The 7640-nt window shown below is 44.0% G+C and overlaps 1 long non-coding RNA gene across 1 annotated transcript; it reads right to left on the bottom strand.

The window, feature by feature from the left end:
* Positions 1 to 4363: 4363 nt before the first annotated feature.
* LOC108522985 (uncharacterized) lies at positions 4364 to 7126 on the bottom strand. Its single transcript, XR_001883661.1, has 3 exons — positions 6898 to 7126; positions 6209 to 6286; positions 4364 to 4507 (listed from the first exon to the last, which is right to left on the bottom strand). It is a non-coding gene; the product is annotated as an uncharacterized LOC108522985 (long non-coding RNA).
* Positions 7127 to 7640: the final 514 nt, after the last annotated feature.

Raw genomic sequence — 7640 nt, forward strand, 5'->3', positions numbered from 1 at the left:
AGACAGCAATGATGCCAAGAACTAAGGGATTTGGGTTTCCTGAGCCCTTAAGGTTCCTACAAGCTCTAGAGACTGACTCAGAAGCTTCCTGAGCTGCATTATAAATTATTCTACTACAAGCCACATTGCACGTATGTTTATCGCAGCACTATCACAATAGCAAAGACTTGGAATCAACCCTATGTCCATCTGTGACAGACTGGATTAAGAAAATGTGGCACATATACACCATGGACATACCCTATGCAGCCATAAAAAAGGATGAGTTTGTCCCCATTTGTAGGGACATGGATGCAGTGGGAAACCATCATTCTTAGCAAACTATCACAAGAAGAGAAACCAAACACCGCATGTTCGTCACTTATAGGTGGGAACTGAACGAATGAGGAAACTGGACTCGGGAAGGGAACATCACACATTGGGGCCTATCATGGGGAGGGGGGAGGGGGGAGGGAATTGCATTGGGGAGTTAACATGATATTAAATGATGACCTGATGGGTGCTGACGAGTTGATGGGATGCAGCACAGCCAACATGTTGGCAGCAAGTTACTACATATGTAAGCAAACCTGACGTTATGCAGCCATGTACCCTAGAACTTAAAGTATAATAAAAAAAAAAAAAAAAAAAAGAAGCTTCCTTGAGCTGAGAACAGACTCATGCATTCCCTCTTCCATGAGCCCACAGAAAGAATACTGGAATAGGGAATTAGGTGACCTAGATCTTTTTTTTTTTTTTTTTTTTCTCGCTCTGTCGCCCAGGCTAGAGTGCAGTGGCGTGATCTCGGCTCACTGCCAGCTCTGCCTCCTGGGTTCATACCATTCTCCTGCCTCAGCCTCCCGAGCAGCTGGGACTACAGGCGCCCGCCACCACTCCCGGCTAATTTCTTGTATTTTTAGTAGAGACAGGGTTTCACCGTGTTAGCCAGGATGGTCTCGATCTCCTGACCTCGTGATCCACCCCCGCAAAGTGTTGGGATTACAGGTGTGAGCCACCGCGCCCAGCTGCTAGATGTTTTCTAAGGATCTTTTCAAGTCTAAACTTCTATTTAAAGACCCAAACAGACAACCACAGGACAGGGCTTCCGAGGACAACCTGAAATTACCTCCACAGAACAAGGTCCCTGTCCCATCCCAGGTTATAGGAAAATAATAGTGACAGTAGTAATAACAGCTATTGCTAAATTTTACTGAGCACTTACTATATGCTAAATAATATTCTAAATGTCTCACTATTATAATAATGGCACACACTTACATGGCATTTACTATGTTCCAAGTGCTCTGCATATATTAGCTTAATTTGTCATCACACCAAGTCTAACAGGTGTTCTGCTTTTCCCCCTTTTCAAAAATTGATATATAATAGCTGTACATATTTTGGGGGTATATGTGATATTTTGATACATGTATACAATGTGTAATGATCAAATCAGGGTAATTGGGATATCTATCACCTCTAACATTTACCTTTTCTTTGTGTTAGAAACATTCCAATTTTTTTCTTCAAGCCATTTTGAAATATATAATAAATTATTGTTAACTGTAGTCTCCCTACTGTACTATTGAACACTAGAACTTTTTCCTTCTCTCTAGCTGTATGTTTATACCCATTAACCCACTTCTCTTCCTTCCCCAACCTCCTTCCCTTCCCAGCCTCTGGAAACCACCATTCGACTTTCTACCTTCATGAGATCCACATTTTTTAGCTCCCACATATGAGTGAGAATATGCAGTATTTATCTTTCCATGCCTGGCTTATTTCACTTAACATAATGACTTCCAGTTCCATCCGTGTTGCTGCAAATGACAGGATTTCATTCTTTTTATGGCTGAATAATATTTTGTTGAATATATGTAACACATGTTTTTTATCCATTCATCCAGTGATGGACACTTTGGTTGATTTCCTATCTTGGCTATTGTGAGTAGTGCTGCAATAAACATGGGAGTGCAGCTGTCTCTTCAATACTGATTTCCTTTCTTTTGGCTATATACTCAGCAATGGGATGAGTTATATTACTATCTCCATTTTGTAAAGGAGAAAACTTGCACACAGAGGGATTAAGTGACTTGCCCAACGCCTCGTAGATACCAAGTGACGGAACCAATGGAGTGGAACTCAGACCCACACATATAACTATCATACCACACTGCTTCCAAACTATCATCGTATTTTGCTGGTTACTTCAGAGGTTACCCAAAACAAGGGATAAGCTGCAGTTACCCAAAGAGCTTACTTATACGGAACACTCCCCTCTTCACTAATGCTGGAAAAATGAGGTTTCACTTCAATGTAATTTTAAGCACATCTGATTTCAGGACCTGGGCTTGCAAAATACATTATTTACTATGAAAATATGACATTATGATTAAGAGTTGTTAAACATTAAAATGTTTTTATTATAAAATAAATCATTAACTAGTAATGACATTTCCATTAACTACAGAGAAAAAAAAAAAAAACAAGCTCTTTATGCACCATTAGGAACAAAACTTTAGATCCCCATCTGTGCCAACCTCAGTTCTGTACTTTCAAAACTGTCTTTGAAACATCAACCTGACAGCCCACAGGTGTCTCAACCCAAACAGGTCATCCAAATCCAGTGTACCATCCCCATGCCCATCAGTTGCCTCTCATGCTCCCCATCCCAGAGAATGGCACCAGTGGCCCCCAGGCACCCAAGCTGGTAGTTAATCCAGGCCCATTTCTTGCCACATCCAGTCACAGAACATTCTAGAATCCCCTTCTCTCTAACCTTTCTGCCCCTGCTTCTGTTCAGACCCTTACCATCTCTCCCCTAAACTATTCCAGAAACCTCCTGACTGACTCCTAGTTTTCACCATTTCCAGCTCAGCACTGCTGCCAAAGTAATCTTTCTAAAACAAAATCTGATTATGTTACTTCCCTGTTTAGAATCTTTGTCTTCAGGATAAAGTGTAAAATCCTTCCTAGAACATACAAGGCTCTTTATTATCTGGCCTCCAACTACCTTCCCTGCTTCGTCTGAGGTCGTGCCCCTACACATCTCACATGAGGCAAACAGAGCAACTTGGAACTTCCCAAACAGTGCTGCTCTGTCTGCCCAGAATGCAATTCTCTCATTTGCCCATCTGGCAAACTCCTACTCATTTTTTTAGACCAGCTCAAAACTCAGACTTCATCAAGCTTTTCTCGGGGCTTCCCTTGCTTTTTGTACCTCTCTATTCTAACTTATTCAATGTGGCGAAATTATTTGTTTATGTGTCTGTCTTTAGAGGACAAGGAATCTTCTAGCATCCTGCAACTTATTCATCTCTGTATTTCGTTTGTTGAATGAAAGAACGTCTCAGGATTTAAGGATTTAAGCAAGAATATCCAAACTGCTCTTGATAAATGCCCATTGTGTGAGTCAAAGCAAGCATACAGGCCAAATCTCGTTTCCATAAATGTCTTCAAATTGATAATCTTTATACATGGAAACTACTTGTTACATTTGTGTGCCTACATAAAGTCACAACCAACACAATGAAACATTTTTAAAAGACACATTAGACCACCAACTAACCAACCTGCTGAATATTTCTAGATATTCAAGCTATTTCATTCTACTCCATTAAGTGGTCTTTAACTTTTTATGGGTCACAGGCCAATTTTGGTAGTGTTTGTCATCATTTCTTAAACCCACACTCACTTTTGATAACCATAAAAATCCCACATAACCCTGGAGATTCCTAAACCCTCCAAAGGGCACAAGCCTCAACCCCACTAAAAATAAAACATAATTTTGTATGTGGTAGGAATTCACAAGTTCATGAGAGATGTAATACATCAGCTAAGATACTACTGAGCTTTGCTCTCAGGTAGTTCATATTATTAAAATAGGCATTTTCCTTCTCAATGTTTATATTGTATCAAATATAAACACTGTAACATTAAATATGCTCTTTCAAACTGCATACATCACAAAGTTTTTATTGGGAAGATGAAGCTGGAGAGGCACGACATCTATCTCCCCAACCTTATCGTGGGGAATCTTATGATAGAAATTTGCCAGAAACAAATAAAAAACACAAATGGGAAAAAATATCCTGTCTCCTGGCATATAACCCCCCAACGATCACTCGTTTAAATGAAGGGAGTTCTTTTAAATGTTGCTGGCATGCCATTTTCCTACTTCTCCTCCAACCCCACTTTTAAATAATTTAAACTTATAGCTAGCAGCAGCTTCTTTTTAAACTAATGTGTTTTGTCCTTGCAAAGACAAAGGGTTAAATTAAAGAACAGCTGGCTGCCTGCCATTGGCTGGGTGGGGAATGGTTGGGTGAGGGTAGAGAATAGAGTAGGAGGAAAAACCAGTTAGAAGAATAAGTGCTAATTTCTTACCCTGCCACATGGCCATCTTGATCCTATCTTCACCCACTCTGGGGTCGCAGGCTAAGTTTCCCAGAGCCACTCAGTTTTATAGGGAGACTTGATAGAAAAGCAGCTCTGTGGCTGTTTTCTGCAAGGTGCTAAAGCCCCAAACCTGAAAATGTAAACAGAAAAATGAATACCTAAAAGAAACTATACACTTCAAATGCTTGAAAATTATCTCCTGCCCCTCTCCGAACCTCTCTTTCAAAGATATGCAGGCATGGGTAGTGTCAAGTTTCCCTCTAAGCAGCAAGGTATCTCTGAAGAGAGAGAACACCAGAGATCTGGAGCGAGTTAATGCTGCCACTCAGTGCTATACAATGCTGCATGAATCACTGGAGCCTCAGTAAATAAGTTCTGAGTCTCAGTTGGTGAGATGCTGGATGAAATCACTGTTAAGCACCTTTCCTACCTTGAAGTTTCACGCTTTGGAGACTGAAGAGCAACATTAATATCCAGTGCCCTAACCAACCCCCAAAATACCCAACTTTACATTTTAAAATCAGTAGAAGGAGAGGAAAATTTATGAATACTTAAAGTTTGGAAACAGATCTTGTATGGGGGGAAAAAAAAGAAGCGGAATAAAAAGTGAAGAGTGATGATACCCTTTGAGTAGTAGTTCTTTCTCCTTGTGTCATTGTACTTTCCCACCCTTTGCAAATTTCCTATAGTGAGCATATATTGCTTTTATAGTCGGGTGAAAATGAACCAAAGAAGAAGAAAAATGTAAAAATGGAATACCAGTTCAAAGAAAACCAAATTAATTCAGCTAATTCCTGTTGTTAAAACTTCAAATCCAGTCCTAGGACAATACTATTTACAAAGATATTCAAGGAGTTAGGGGCCGCGTGTGGTGTAATCCCAGCACTTTGGGAGGCCGAAGCAGGCGGATCACCTGAGGTCAGGAGTTCGAGACCAGCCTGGCCAACATGGTGAAACCCCCGTCTCTACTAAAAATACAAAAATTAGCTGGGCATGGTGGTGCATTATAATTACAGGTGGCGCCTGTAATCCCAGCTACTCGGGAGGCTGAGGCAGGAGAATCGCTTGAACCCGGGAGGGAGGCGGAGGTTGCAGTGAGCCGAGATTGTGCCACTGCACTCCAGCATGGGTGACAGAATGATATCCGTCTCAAAAAAAAAAAAAAAATAGGAGCTAGGAATGGGAGAAAAAATGAGAGGTCTGACGACTTAGTTTGATTTAGAGGCTTAACATTCTGCTTGTCCATTTAAAGAAGATCTCAGTTAATAAATTGGTCTTCCCTACTTAGCATACAAGGCAATCTGTTTTTTCTAAAAGTCTTCACCTTTTTGACCTGGTGAACATTAAAGTAGATTGCTATTTCCATATCTTTTATACAACCAACGCCTCCGCCTCCTAAGTGAAAGCGCTAAAGCACAAACACTGAAGGTTAATACTAACGTGAGAATCGTGTTGGCCTTCTTTAATGACAAAAGGGTTAATGTGTACACCAGTCCCAAAACACCAACAGAGAAAAGACAGTGCTTTGGACAAGGAGAAGTTCGCGAAGTCCAAGAAAATTAGGAACCCACAAACTCCTAGGGTGAATTCACCAGGAAAAAGCGCTCCGATGACTTATCTGAGACCTGAGACAGTCTGTTTTGATTTGCCTTTTTTTCTTCTCCCGTTTCGCGTGCAGTTAAGAAGTAATGATCGTCGTCCCGTGGGACTAGGCGAAATTCAACATCTCTGAAGTTAAACCCGAGCAGTTGCTAATAAATGTATGAAGTTTAAGTAAAGTGGATTCGTGTTGTTTTTTTATGCTCCAAACTTCTAGATTTCCCGCACTTACTCGGGGCAGCTTCCACTGACGTTATCGCACGGGCACACAGGTACAACTTCGCTGGGAACTCCGGGCAACTGATTTGCTCTGAAATGTTAATCAAAGGAAACGTGCGTCAATGTAAAGGTAAAGCTTTTCCCGTATGGGTCAAGGGGCTCAAGAGCAAGGCAAAAGTCTGGAGAGAACCAGCTACGCTCGTTAAGTGGCAAAAGGAAAACAGCGCAGCGACTACTTTTCCGAGAGTTTCTCCACTTCGCTAAGACCCATACAAAACCAGCGGCAAGTCCAGAGCCGGAGGGAGAAGAGCCGGGCCTCGGCTGAGCTTTGCCAGCCTAAGTCACCCTACCCCAGTCCGGGAAAGGGGACGCAGGCGGCTAAACACTCCGATTCAAAAGCGGGGCGGGCTTGGCGCCGCTCCGCAAGGAAACTTCGCTCGGGCAGCCCAGGGACCTTACTCGGAGAATAGGGCTGGGCTCCCGGGAAGACGCCGCTCCGCACTGGCTGGAACTAGCCTGTCTAGCTCTTCCAAGCGCCGGGCTGCCGCCGCCGGGCGCGAGGAAGCCCCATCTCCGGGGGTCCAAGCCAGCGGGGTTGCGCTTCCCCTGTGTCGCTGCGCTTAGTGGGTGCTCCGGGGGTGGGCCGGGGGCCAGCGGCCCGCCAAGGACCTGTTGGGGAAGGGACAGCCCGTTTGCCTTTACCTGTCGCCGAGGTCAGGAGCGGCGGAGTCCGTGTCCGCCGCCGGTGGGCAGCGCGCTCGGTCGGCTCTGGCGTCCAGGACACCAAGTTGAGTGAGCGCCCCACGTAGCCGGCAGAGCTTCATTCACACAGCCCAGCCGGGGAGGAGGGGGAGCGAAGCGGGCGCGCGGCTCATGTGACAGGGCGCCTCGCGAGTATCGGCTCAGCCCAGCCAGCGTCTGCGCGTGCGCGCCACGGCGGGCTCACACCCGGCACCTCTGCCCAGCGGAGGTGAGGGGAGGCCCGCCGGGGAGGAGCTGACAGGAGGAGTTTCAACTTGCGCAGCCGCAGTACGTCGGTCCCGGTCGCTGCCATATTTAATGAGTACTGGGCGGGCGGGTCCTATCCCAGCCCTGGGCGTGTCAGTTGCCTTTGAAAACGCAATGCCCCATTGTGTTTCACTATTTCCAGTTTTCAGCGCCTTTTTTGTTGGGGAGAAGGGTTGTCCTTAGAATAGAACTGTCTATCCTGAGCTTTCGGCCCACAGAGTAATTAGTAGTAGAAATCTAATACTGAAAACATTAGATCACATAATTTAAGCTGCTTCTTATGTGTCAGGCACGCTCCTAAGCCCTTTACTTTTTTCGTGTCATTTGGTGTTCACAATAACCCCGAGGGGTATTTCTCCATTTTACTCATAAAATACACAGGTACAGAAAGGTTAAGTAACTTGCCTAAGCTCATATAATAGTAGGAATAGGAACAG

The sequence above is a fragment of the Rhinopithecus bieti genome, unplaced genomic scaffold, assembly GCF_001698545.2.
Source record: "Rhinopithecus bieti isolate Rb0 unplaced genomic scaffold, ASM169854v2 scaffold_70973, whole genome shotgun sequence".
In the NCBI taxonomy this organism is placed as follows: domain Eukaryota; kingdom Metazoa; phylum Chordata; class Mammalia; order Primates; family Cercopithecidae; genus Rhinopithecus; species Rhinopithecus bieti.